Raw genomic sequence first — 14,527 nt, forward strand, 5'->3', positions numbered from 1 at the left:
CTTGCTCTTTTTCATGCCTTTAACTGTTATGAATGAGTTGGGTTAGAGACCCAGTTAGAAAGACAGAACTTGTTTTGCATCAGCTAACTGCCTGTAGAGAAAAAATATGCAAAGGACTAGGTATTTTTTCTACTACAAGTCACCTTAAACAAAACAAACTGGAAAAAAAACCCAACCAATTACACATTTATCACATAAAGATATTAAGGCAATTTCAAAAGGAGAAATTTTCTACCATCATCAACCTCTACACATGCAAACACAGTTTATGAAGAAAGTGGTACAAGCCTGCACAAAGGCAGAATTAAGAAGGAATAAAAGCTTTACAGGCATACATATATTGATATGGCATCCACTTTTTCCATTAAAGACTAAATTAGCAAAGCATTAAAGAAGTCTTAAAGGCTCTACCACACACTGCATCAGAAATGCCAAAGAACACCAACGACAGATGTAAACGGAAGCAGTAGTACCAGTAGCACAGTATTAATAGCTAGTTTTAATTTGAGTCAGATCAGCAGCTGTCATGATGGGTGGGTTTCAACTTGAATTACTCCATGGCAACCAAGCTAAAGGACTCTACTGCACTCAGATTTAATATCTGCAGAGTACATGGGTTGTGGCACTTGCTCGTATCTACTTAAATCAATGTGCAAGCAGCTATTTGCTCCTCAGTAGCCTTCAGGTGACTTCTTAGGTATAACAGTAGTCATTCTAATCAACAAACAAAAAAAGTACTTGCAACATCATATTATGCACTTGCAGACATTAGGCAGAGAGCTTAGCTAGAGACCATGCAGTATGGCTCTTCAGGGTAAAAGCTTCAATGCTGAAAGACAGAAATTATGAATAACTTTTAAACAAAAAAATTGAATACAAAATGGTAAAAAAAACCTACACAAAACAACACACTTTACTTCATTAATAAAAAACCTTACTGCATTCGTTTAGCAACCATTTATTGGGAACTGAATTTCCTTAGGAAGATCAATTCAAAACAACTGAATATTTTACTGGAGCTCAAACCTCTAATCAGGAATTACTTGGATTGTAAACCAGATGCATTTTCTTAAGAAAATTCACCAATGAAAAGTAAAAGTATATCTAACACTACTAGCAAAAATAGACATGAGTTCATATGATATCTCAGCATGTAATTGTGTACAGTCAATGGATGGGAGGATAATTGCACTGCCTAATTTTACACACTTAAGGCACACTTAAGGTTTAGCAGTCCAATTTCCAAAATTCATGTATATTTTCTATCCAATCTAAACAGGCTCCCACAAAGGACAATCACAAAAACAATCACATCAGCACAGATTGCCATTCCTTATGCTGATTTCCAAAATACTTTTAATTGCCTTTAATACACGTCAACTTCTGATTACTCACTACAGAGGCTCTAAATCATCCACGCAGATGTCTGGATTTTTAAAAGTGATGTTACATCAAATTCATTGAAGTCCTGTACAGGTTTTTCTTTCCATCAAGCAAGATATTTATTTGACCTATCAGCTATTTTACAAGTGGTCTGCTTGAAGCCTGGGTAGAAACCCTTTCTGTCTTCATTGCCTTAAGCATGGGTCATGAACAGAAAGCAGTGCTATGAGGTCTACTATGTGAGCTGCTGTTAGGTGAAAAATTAATAATGATTGACCCTCAGCGACATGTAGAGCTAAAATCAACAGTAATGGCAGCTCAGATATCTTCTATAGCTATACTATTTAATCTACTGCAATATATTGGAGGCCTAAGTTTTGATCAAGGGAATATACTTTGAATATGTATGCTGGATGATGTAAATATCTTTTTCTCACCCTTGGTAAAAATAAGAACACTGTTATGTGAAGGATTCTTACAAGAAATCAAAATATAATGTTTTCACTACAGAGAACAAAGATTTCTTCTTCTGTCATGAATGTCAAGCATTTCTGAGTCATTGTGAGAACAAAGAAGATGCTGTAGAAAAGCCTATACCATCTTCCCCCTCAGTCCCTCTTGATCCTTTCAGACACACCTTTCATTTCCTTTTGGGTGTTTTTTAGGAGGGCATTGTTGTGACTGGAATAATAAAATAATAAAATGTTGCTGGAATAATAAAGTGTTTCAGGAAGAGCACTTGAATGCAAAAAGCCACTCTTCAGCTGAAAAGGAAGCAGCTGGTACTCTGTAACTATGCAGCAAAGAATGCATGAACATTAATTTCAATTATTCCATCATTATGGTTAATATAAAACATACTGCTTTAAAGCAAACTGTCCCTGTAATCTTTTCCGTATTTCAATCTGAAAATACACTACCTGAATCACTTCTGCTTAGTCTTAATTTTTACATTCTCATTGTATGTGTACTTATGAAGGCCTGAGATAGAACATTTCCTTGCAGACAAGCAGAACAACTGTGTTTCATACATAAAAGTATACTGAAAGTATATCTCAAAATTTTTCTAAAAGCTGTGTTATATCTGGACCTCTGATTAAAACTGGTCTTGTACTTTGGGGAATAATTTCAATGACAATAAGCTTCTTTAATTTCTCCAGTATGTTCCTTCTTTGCTTGGGAAATTTTTTTTTTCTGCACAACAGAGATATGGGGATGAAGGAAGAAACGTGACTTTATTTAGATAATTGTTTGTATAAGATACTGTTTATGGTTACAGAATCATGACAAAGGGGATTTTTTGATTAATGAAGTTACTCAATTAAAAATTATTTAATGTGCTGGATTAGCAGGATGTTGGGAAAAGACTGAAACAGTTACCTGGCAATTGATCAAGGAGCTTTGTCTCATAGAACAATACCAGCATAAAAATAGCTCATAAATCTGAAAAGCTGATTACCAAAACTGTTGTGGGAGCTTTATTTTTTAGAAGAATATTGAATTAATGAGGAATAATACAAAGGGGGAGTTTAATTATTCTGATTAGAAAAATTTTCAACCCTGGCCTCTCAGGCTGAGTGTGATTATGTAGGTCACATATCTAAAATGACTTTTATGCATATTTCATTAAAAGCCACATCTTTTCATGAAGGATAGGAAGCAACAAGCCCTCTTCAGACAGTGCTCTCTCTACAATGCTTTAAAAGAAAGCTATTTCCTTTGTGGTTATGGAGCTGTTCAGATGAGTCATCAATAAACACAAAACCAGGCATATTTCATTTTCAGGTTATTGCTTTCACACAACAATAAATTGTTTTCTTTCCCACTCTCCCCAAACCCTCACAATAATTTTGAGTGTACAGTAATTAGACAATGACCAGGATTCTTAGTCTACTTGTACCTTTGAAGGGTTACTATCAAACTGATGAGAATTCTTCATAAGCATTTTCAATGAAGTCTTGATTCTGAGTCAATTTGTAAGAATTTTCTATGAAATTTTGCACATACAAATGAAATTAAACAATTGATAATGAAATTATTGAGCAAATATATTGATTTTTTTTTCAGCTGACAGCCACTGTGCTGTTTTCAGACAGGAAACATGTTTACATCCCATTTTAGTGTTGTTCTGCTTTAATTTTTAATTGGGTTTCAGAATTTTTTTCAATGTAACAAAACATTTCTCACTAGATTTCTCACACATGTCAATGCTTTCAGTTTTTTAATCACCATTGTCACCTTTTCTTAGCTGTAAGACTGAGATTTCATGTACTGCACATACTTAGGAGAAAGGTGAAAATGCATGATCCATTAAGAATCAGAAAGACTAATTACAACTTAAATGATAATTTTTCGCCTAGTCTTGAACAGCTAATAAGCATAGTGGAGCATCAGAAGGTTGACAGGATATTGCCATACACAATGCCAAATCCTGGATGTCAGATCAGTGACTGAATGTGGATAAAGTTCTAGTTTATCCAAAACATTTTACTGCTGAACTGAACCATGTGTCTTCAGAAGGTCTGTGGAGATTAATTTACACACTACCATATCTACTTAGGGTCCTAAATAACTGCTTGCAATGAGGTTTAGGGGAAATAATTTCCCAAGTACTCCTCAACTCCTGTTTTTATATACATTCACACCTACATATAAGGAACAATCATGATAAAACTGTGCTGTTGTTAAATTATGAAGCCACAGTTTCTATCACCTCTTGCTATATATCTTGGCTGTGGTACTTCTGAGTCTGAAATATTTGATGGAGCTTCGGATTTATTCCTCCAAACTTCAATTATCAAAATGAATTCCATTATGATTTTCACAGCTGAACAATTTCAGTCTTCAATGAACACTATAGGAAAGGTATCTGGAGTTGTTAACCAGAAATTAGAAAAGAAAGGCATCATGCAAGAGAGATGGTTTATCTAAGCAAAAGCACTAGTTCAGCACTGCCTGAAACAGCACAGACCACAGTATATTACGTGATTGTTTCTCGTGACAAGAGAATTGTCATCAGTCCCTCTACTGCTGTTGAGACTGCAAAGCCTTCTCTTGAAGCTTTTTACGCAGTTCCTCCCTCAGTGTTCTAACCCTCCTCAGCATCTCCTTAAATGCCACTGTGCTCTAGTGGCTTATTATGGTTCCAGCTCCCTTCTGACCAAACTGTGCCAGCTATCCATTGCCTGATGAACCATGGCATTTTGAACTATCTTCTCAATAGACAACACACACACAGGGGCTTTGCCTGGTGTGAAGTTTCCAACCCACACCAGCCTGAGGGGAAAAGAGAGACTAACACCCCAGAGAGACTTGAAGCTGTCAAAAAACCCAGACACATACTAAATCCAAAGGAGGAAGGATGGAAGTTTTACTCTTAGTGTGGGACGGAGTTCAAACCAGAAAGTGCATAGGATTTGTATACACTCCATCTTGTGTGCAGAAACTTACTGCACTCAGCAGTGTTATTCTGATGTCCCACACTACCAAATCATATCCACTCAGAGAAAACTTTCCTTTGTCTCCTCCTTACATCAATGTCATTTACAGCCCTCTTCATGCAGGCCCATGCTAAATGATTGAAACCATGGGAGTCCCTCAGACTGGTTCCCAAGCAAGAGGAGTCATCTTCCAAAGGATCCCTTCCTCCAACAAGAATGCACAGGGCAAAGATAGACAGGGTCTACACTTGGGTCTACTACAACCAAATGACATGAAATTCTGTCACCACTTTTTCTGACCCATTTTTCCCCACAGGAATTCATAGGCCTTAGCAGATCCCATACTAGCCCATTCCTTTAGTGAATCACACAAAAACGAGTTGGAACAGGTAAGAAATATGAACCTCTTCAGAGCTGCAAGTGATTCATGAGCTAATGCCCTGGGGCTATTAAATTTCTACAAGAGAGTGAAAAATTGTATGGATCTGGACATGTTTGTTAACACAAAAACCCTAATGCTATATGCTTACACTTATGATTACCTTTTGTGCTTTCCATTTTTTCTTGTAATTTTTCTTTTTGCTTAGTTTTCATGTGCTGTTGACATTTCAAGTATTTAATCTGGCACGGAATTAACTCCTAGTCTGTACAAGACCATATGCCACACTTAGAGCAAATACAAACAAGGAGCTTTCATCTAATCTCTATTTTAATTTGCAATGATCTAGACCAGTATAATATGAAGGAGTACCATACCAATACCAACATAGAAAATCAGCAAAATACTCCAGAGAGCACATCTGCTACATCAACTAAATTGTACCTGACATCACACACATGTAAACTGTGACTGGGCACAATGTGGGTAGCTTATCACAGGGCTCATAGGAAATCAACATTTTTCCAACAATTATGCCTCTGAAACTTATAGAAGAAACAAAACAATACCAGGATCTGCGCATTCCACTGTTTTTAATTGGCAACAACAGTTAGACTTAGTCTCAACGTTTCCAGTATTTGCTTGATAGCTCCTGGTCTGAGCCTAGTAGAGAAATCAGAAGACAAAACTGCACTAGTTTTTATAAACACAACTAAAAACAGAGAGATAAAATCACTGAGTTTGGCATCACAGGAAAAAAGTAAGAATTGAGTAAACTTTGCATTGTCCAAGTAGACATGGGTAATTTCCATCTAGCTGTACTCATTCTTTGCTACACCTAACTGAGGTTTAGCTCACACATATTTCCTGATGCTACTTTGTGATAGCAAGGCAGCAGTTGTGCATTCTCCAAGAGCTCTTCTCAAACAGCTTTTGAGAAGAGAAGACAGTCTTCCTTCAATTCTGACTGTGACTCAGATGTTGAGATATAAAAGGGACAACAAAAACATCAACAGAAATATTTTCCAGTATAAGGGACACTTCATCATCTCAGCAATTAAACTACATTTTAAGATCACTGTACCTTATGCAAGGAAAAAAAACCCAACACTGTAACAACCATATCCTAAGGGGTTGCTTTCTTCTGCCTGGAAGTTAAGTGACATTAAACATTTCTAAAGCTCTGTGTTACACAACAGAAACAGCTTTCTTAGCCATGTATGCATGTTGTATATGTCATTTACACTGACTGACAGTGACTTAAAGGTCAGCATCCAAGCAAATCAAGACTCTTGGGAATGGCATATTGCAAATTAATGATGAGTAAATTTCAAAAGGTTCCTCAATTTCAATTTAGCTCACCCTCTGTAAGTATGGAATGCCATATCTATAAAAAGAAGTACATCTATGACACAGGGTTGTATCACAAGTCGGTGCTGATTGAGAGTTGATTATAAACATTGCAAATATGATTACATGGGATTTTTTTTTGCATTTTAAGTTTTAATTAGTTGAAACTCAAACTTTATAACATAACTCAAAATCAGACAAATTCAGTAAAACACATTTTTACACGTGCTTATGGTTGGGGCTTTTTAGCTTAAGTAGGTAACCAGAATTTTTTTAAAAATTAGATAATTTTTTTTGGATTTGTTTCAGCTCCTGTTTTGCTTTCTTACTCAGTATTTTTTGTTTCAGTCCTTTCCCTCTTTTTTACCTCTGTTCACAGCCTGTCCCCTTTGTTACCTTCATTTTCCTTCTACTGCTATGCACATAAAACATTTCTGCACTGCATAAACATTGTCTAGGATATGACTCCCAGTTACCAAAATCCACCATTTTTCCTCACAAATAATGAAAACTGTTTAAAAAATCCAGGAACACTATTTCAGTTAGTCTTCCCTCTGTGTACATAAGATCTATACATATAGTAATAAATTAATGTTAACAGTTTCATATACAACTTTTCAACCAACCCACACAGCTGAAGTTCTGAAATACAAATAGTAGAATTTTATGCAAGTACTTCTAATATCTTCCTCTACTAGCCTGGAGAGCTGTGCCATCTTTACAAATCTTTGTTGTGTTAAGCAAAGCTTCTTGAGAAAGCACCTACTGTTTGTATCTGGTTTTGTTTTTTATGAATGCCTTTGATCCTGCTTTGATATTGTTTCAGTCAGTCCCACAGAATGGGAAACCAAAGTTGCATTAAAATCCTTAGCATGTTTCTGAAAGCCATCATTTAATACATAGGAAAAAGTGAGACTATTAAAAATCTTTCAGCAAGATTTCTATAGAGCTTTGATTGAAAAAGTTAGTTTTTAATTCTTAGATTATCAATATCAATATAATTAATAGAATTAATATGCTGAATCTAGTTAGGCAACACATTTTCTCAATTTAAAATAAATAATAAAATCAAGATCCTCTAGTTCTGTGTCTTTGAACAATCAAAATATGCAGAATGCCTTTAATTTCATTTAGATGAAGGCAACTAATTGGGAAATTACATTTTAGAACATAGCTAACTGTATTCCTACAGAATCTAAAAAGTATGGCAAAGTCAGTAACAATAGCCTCATGCCAGCTGAGAGAGCCTGCTCTTTTAAAGGTAATTGTACTCCTCTATCTAACACATAACTCAAAAATGTTTGAATACAAGTGGCAGTTACAGGTCTGCAAGATGATACCATTCAGTACTATTCTAATATATTCTGTCACAGACCCATATAGTTTACAGACATGTATTGATCAATCTGAAAACTGATACAATCCAGATATTTTTTTCTGAGAATTTGTACAGAGAAACTGGATTATTTAACAGGAAATTACCAAACCTATATCATTGACTCCAACTGAAGATTCATAATAAAATATTAGGAATACTTGTCATTCAAAATGTGCTTGGCCTTGTTCAAGGACTTCTCAATATCAAATGCATAAGAGATTCCTTTGGCCCATGACTGGTTCAGAAGTAAGGATATGCTGATCACCTTGCTAGCAAACAGAACAGTAAAATGTAAGATCTCTCTGCAAGCAATGCTCATATAGGTGTCTCCTCTGTACCACCACTAATACTTTTCCCCCAAATTCTAATATTAAAATAATTTCCTTGACACATCTATCCCTCTCCTCAATTTGGATTAAATTAGCCAACATTTCATTTCAAAAAACTAAGGGGAAGATGAAGGATAGAGCAAAGTGTTTGCTTTTTTCTCCTGCAGCAAACAGGATCAAAAAACCCAAACACTCTCTAACACAGTTCACGCCTTGCCAGTCTGTTACTGCTCAAACAGTCCTCCAAAAACCATCACATTATTTTTCTTCTTCCAGACAATTATTTTCAAGTATTTAATGTTCTTTTGAACTTAAGCCTCATACCTTAGCAAAGAAATCCAACGTCTTGGCAGGAAGGAAAAAGCATCCTCTCAACTAAATGAGGCAGGGATTTGATTAAGAGGTCTCAGTCTCTGTCAGAAGTTTGTCTGGAGCCACTGTGTGCCTTCTCTGTGATTTCTAGTATCCAGTTATTTAATTAAACTGACAGATGCCCACAGAAAATATTTTATTAAGGTAGTAAGGGCTTCAGTAACTTTCCAAATAGCTAATTCATGTAGAGAATTTAGAAGTTATTAAAAATTAATAAGCTGTTATCATTCTCTTCCTGGTTCACCTTGCAGATCTGCCCACTCAGAAATTTTCCTTCTTTTTCACACTATGCTTAACTGCATTAAAGTATGAAAGTCTACACACAAAAACTGACTACAGTAATTTGGACAGTTTTGGCCATTTCTACAAAGCAAACAGCATTGCCACTGCAATGGATGCACATGTAAACTATCCAGTAGGGGCCTAGACAGTGCCAACAACTTCTAACTCGATTGCAGGCATCTCAGCACAGCAGAGTGACACTTATAAAGGAATGAAACTGAAAGCTTATACAGAGGTCCAAACTGTTGGCTTCATGGCTGAATGAATTATCAAAACTAATGTTCACAGCCTGTCTGTAAAAAAACTTAAAAGACTTCCTAGACTAGAGGTAATTATTTTTCTTTCTTCATCTCGTTCTTTCAATGGTACATTAATATTCTGAGCTGTGGTTTTATATGAACACTTATTTTGTAACAAGATCAAAGATGAGAAAGCAAATATTGGCCTTTAAATGCAAACCAAAGAAACATAGATATTATTATGTGAATAAAGCTTTTCTCTCTCTCCAGCTCTCTTTAATCAACTGAGAAATTAATATACTTGAACAAAGACAGGAACGCTGATTTATGCATTGTGCTCCCTAAATCCTGTCAAATATATTATAACAGTTTGTTCTTGACTTTTACACATCCACCTGACTCACATTCCATATTAACTGCAAAAAAAAATTAGTTGGGAAATGAACCCATTATGTCCTATATTACAGGAATTAATTTTTTTAAGGATGGGTGTAGAAGGGGAGCCTCCACAACATGAAACACAGGATGGAAACACAATGTGGTTTCTTTATGGTTTGACTGGAAACCCCTCTGAAGGTTATGCACATCCCTTTACCTCCATATAAAACACATTTCATCTGAATTGTAATAAATGCAACCACTTCACAGTGATGGAAATACAGACAGGCAACATTCTTATTAACTTCACTGACTGATGTTCCTACCAACTTTGTGATTATAACTGTGCATATAAATCTCTTCAGATCAGGAGCTTACACTGCTTCAGAGAGAACTTAAATTGTAATGAATGATTTTTTCATTAAATCAGTGAGCAAAAAGAGCATGTTCCTTTACTGGCAATTATCTGCAACTTAGTAGATAAAAAATATCTACTCATTGGGAAATTTTCACAGTTTTTTGAACAAATTTTAGTTGTAAGGTTTCTTGTGAGATAAGCAGAACTTGGTACAAACCAGCAATTAGCACTCATAAATTAATGGTAGTCCGTGTGATTGATTTTTTTGGGTCACAATACAACAATCTTTTTATGCTAGATGACTCAAATATTTCACTAACCTTTCTTAAGTAAATGGAAGATAGTGAGATACTGATTTCTCATCATATCTACACAAATACCATCAGCAGGCCTAACTTCGCTTTAGACAAACACACAAACAGAAGAAATGTTTCTTAACAGCTAGAAAGGAATACATAAAACAATCACCAACAGTCAAAGTCTATAGCATTTTTTACACAGAAAAGTTCACCTTGAGAGCCTTGGGCAAAATTCAGCATTGCTGAAGAATTCAGACAGCATTTTAGATTTTTGTCTTAAGTATCCCATTATTTCTGTTTCTGCAAATCTGACAAGATTACAATGAAAAACACCATGTAGATTGGAAAAACCAAGGGTATTTTTCTACCTAATATGGCAATTTGTTTTAAATAATTATCATATGTCTCCATTATTTATTTTCAGAGTTTGATAAAATGTCGTTTACTCCACACCTGATCTGCTATTATAAAACAGAACCAGTCAAATGCAAATAACATGAGTATTTCCATTAAATAATCACAGAGAAACATTTGCTTGGTCATGTCCTTTTTTCTTTCCTTTTTTTTTTTTCCTTCCTTTTTGCATGACCTTTCATGGCCTAATGCCAGGCTCCAATCCTGGTGCCACTCAGAAATGCATTTGTGGAAATGTCACATTTGTGTTTTAAGGTTTGAAGCACTGGGCTTCTGAATTGTATTCTACTGGTTTTATACATTTTCTTTTTTTTCAACATGGTTGTATTCTAGGAAGAAAATGATCTATTTCCACAATTAATTTCTACCTGCTGTGACAGTGCACCCTCAGGGTAAATATGATATTTTATATTAACACACTGAAAGCTTCCACTGTGATTGACCTTAAAGACACTCACAAATTAATTACTTTGCTCATCAATATGGCATGGCAGCTAAAAGATTTGAGCAGATACCCAGCCAGTTAACATGCATGCTGCCATCTGCTGAATTTGACAAGGGATTTGTACTACCCTCTCTGAAAGAAAAGCTGTGCTGCTTTCCAAGAAATATGCTATCAAATTCCTCATACCCAAGTCAAATAATGACTATTCATGTTCTGCAAAAGAATTGGTAGTGTCTCATGGGTTTTTTCACCTCTGAGTTTAAAACTAAAAAGGAGACTATCTCAGCAAATTCATTCAAACTTTGGGATTGAGTCCACTGCTTAACAGCTGAAGCTAGGTTATATTCAAAATATCATTAGATTTAAATGAACCCTCAAGCAGTGCAGATGTGAGAAAGGAATTTCACAATTTATGTACCTCATTGTCCACCCTCAGTACTACTCTGATTTAAAATGCTGTCCTCTGGCTTGGGACAAAATAAAATTGTATTAATGTGTAAGCTGAAGTTCCTGTAAAACAATGGTCAGGGGCCAGCACAGAGAAGCAACTTTTTAAAACAGTTAATTATGAGAGAGTTTGACACCATTCACACAAAGACTACAGCTAGCTTCTGAAAAAAAGCAGAGCTGTTCCAAAAATATGCACACTTTCAACTTGTACAGTACCGTTCCTGTAATTAAAATTAATATCAAACTGATCTACATAGCAATATATAAATATATATATACATATAAAACTGCATAATATACATCATACTGGTCAAAAAATCCATACTGATGTGAAATTCAGCACCTATACTCTCTCAGACATGCTGAGGAATAAGATAGGTGGCTGGCCCCAAGTCCTGCTCACAGCAGAAGGGACAAGGCAGTTGTGCAGATCACCACCATTCACACTGTTCCAGGATAATCCAGGCTGGAGGAGACCTCAGGAGGTCTCCAGCTCACACTGCTGCTCAAAGTAGGGTCAGTTGTGAAGTCAGACTTCAAAGTTACTCAAAGTTTTATTCAATCTGGTCTAGGAAACCTCCACAGATGCAGATAGTATGGCCCTGCTGGGCAACCAGTTCCACTGCCTAGCTGAATAGTGAAAAAGAGTTTCCTTATGCCTTAAAATATGAGGTATTCATAGTTTTTATGTTTTCTGAATATTAAATATTGTGGTATTATTCACTTTTTGGACAGACTGGTTATAAATTATGGGTTGTTTTATAAAAGATAAAATCACTGGAATGGAAACCACAGAGTGAGGGAGAAATACAACATTTTGCTCCAAAGCACAGCTTTATTACAATTATTTTTTACGGATTATTTAATACAGTTATTCCCTCTAAAATTTAAAAATGGGTTGATATCTTACAGAAAATTGAATCAAATCTTTATAAACTTTCTTCTCTAAAGAAGCGATCCTATGTTTACTTTGACCAAGTATCATGGTCACAGCTATGAGTGGAACTGGAATGAATGGAATCATTGTATCTGTCCTTCTGTGGCTGCTGAGCAACAGGATAGGAGGAAAATCAAAACTACAAAAGAGCCAACTCTCAAGAATTTGGGGTAACACTGGGAAAATGGAATAGCATAAAAAAAGGGATAATATGTCCCACATGCAAGTGATAGACTCCTAAATCTGATACTGTAATGAGAAAAATGAAAAAAAATGACACTGAATGATGTGGAATGCAGGAATGCAAACCAGCTCAGAAGTAGCTGAGCTGTTCAGCACAACTCTTCATTAGCCCACTGCACTGCTTGGAGACCTGGATGGAGCCACCTTTCTAAGTATTTCTCTTCCCAACATTTACCTCCTGAAAAGGTGCCTACCTACTCAAACTGATCTCAGAGAGCACACTGACAGGCTCCTTCCACTGCACCCACATCAGTATTCAAAATCTAATCCTAAAGAGGCACCCAGGGGATTCCAGTCAGCATCATCTTGAGAAATTACTTTTTTTTCCAAGTTAATTATATTCTAACATCTACCTGGAATTAAAATATCAAATATGTGTCAACTTACAAAAAGTACCCTAACCGTGCCTGAGTTTATGCCATCAGTTATAACAAGCCCTTGGCTATATGGAACAGAATCATGAATATTGTAATAGTGCCACAAATAGCACCACACTGGTAGGTTCTTTTAAAAAATGAAACTTATTAAAAAAATCAAAGCAATGAACTACTGGATTACAGAAAACACTCACCTCTTAAGCCCATTTGTCTTTGCGAGAAGTTCTTACAGTTTTCTTTCTCCATTCCAGCAGAAATTTCTGCATCCCAGAAAGATTCTACCTAGACTGATTCTTCATTTGGGGAAAAATATCAGGTATGATGCTTAATTCAAAACCTTAATATAAAACAGAACACAAAGCCCATCAGAATGTTTGCACCATCATTTGCAATCATGACCTAATCCTTCCCTTAATACGTAATGTATCCTTAAGGGATTATGACAAAGACTGGTGCTGCAACTGAACTTTTAGTAGCAATTCCTTATTATTATTTTATTACTTTGAGATCCAATCTGGCAAGACAAGGAGTCTCAGGAACTCTACAATGATCAATAGTTGAGCATACTCTAGCCTTTCAAATCCCACAAACTTCATGATGCTACCCCAGAATATTGCAAGCAGCCTCTTTACTACAACACTCTGGTCAATAAATACTCACATAATTGCTATGAGACACAAACTAGTTTTGCCTGCATATTTAGAGAACATACCAAAATAAATTCATACACATGTCATCATACAGAACACTGCTCTTTGTCACTTCTGCAGTTGTATTTGCAGATTACATTAAAAATACATAAATTAGAAGAGGTATTTAATATTAAACCTTCTACAGATTCCTGAGACCAAGAGAGAGACTTAATCAGCCACTTAACCCAAATTTAATTGTGACTTGACAGGCTAAAATTTAGGTATTTTTCGAGATGTTAACAGTAAATTTTAAATATTGCCAAGTGAGTATTATAGCATTTAAAAATCATATTATTCCTACTCATATTAAGTCAGACAAACCAAATTCTACCAAAAAACTTCTAGATTTTTCTATCTGTGCTGTATTCTAAAAGAAAAAGTATTTTAATCTTAATTGTCCAAGTTTCACTTATTCTCCAGGATCATACTTTTTTTGTGATCTTGTAGAAGCAAATCTTAATCCTTAAATTTTACAATATTAAAAATGATAGAAGTCATGCATAACCAACAATACATTTGAAAATTATTCTGATGGGATTTGCTGTAAAGTAGTTGTCCATACTGGAAGGGGAAAATGCCAGAACACGTGTGAGCAGAGTTCCATAACCTTCTAGGAAAACCATTTTTGGTAGAGGTACATTCTTTATAGATACTGTCACTTTTACAAAGAATGCCCTTCCTACATTTCACACTGATTAAATCTTTAATTACATTTCCTCATTTCTATTCACAGTGATTCAAATATAACTGAACTATAAATCTGAATATCCTATAGCTATGTT

The sequence above is a fragment of the Melozone crissalis genome, unplaced genomic scaffold (genome assembly GCF_028551555.1).
Source record: "Melozone crissalis strain CALT ecotype California unplaced genomic scaffold, PUWL_Pcris_2 ptg000045l_1, whole genome shotgun sequence".
Lineage (NCBI taxonomy): Eukaryota > Metazoa > Chordata > Aves > Passeriformes > Passerellidae > Melozone > Melozone crissalis.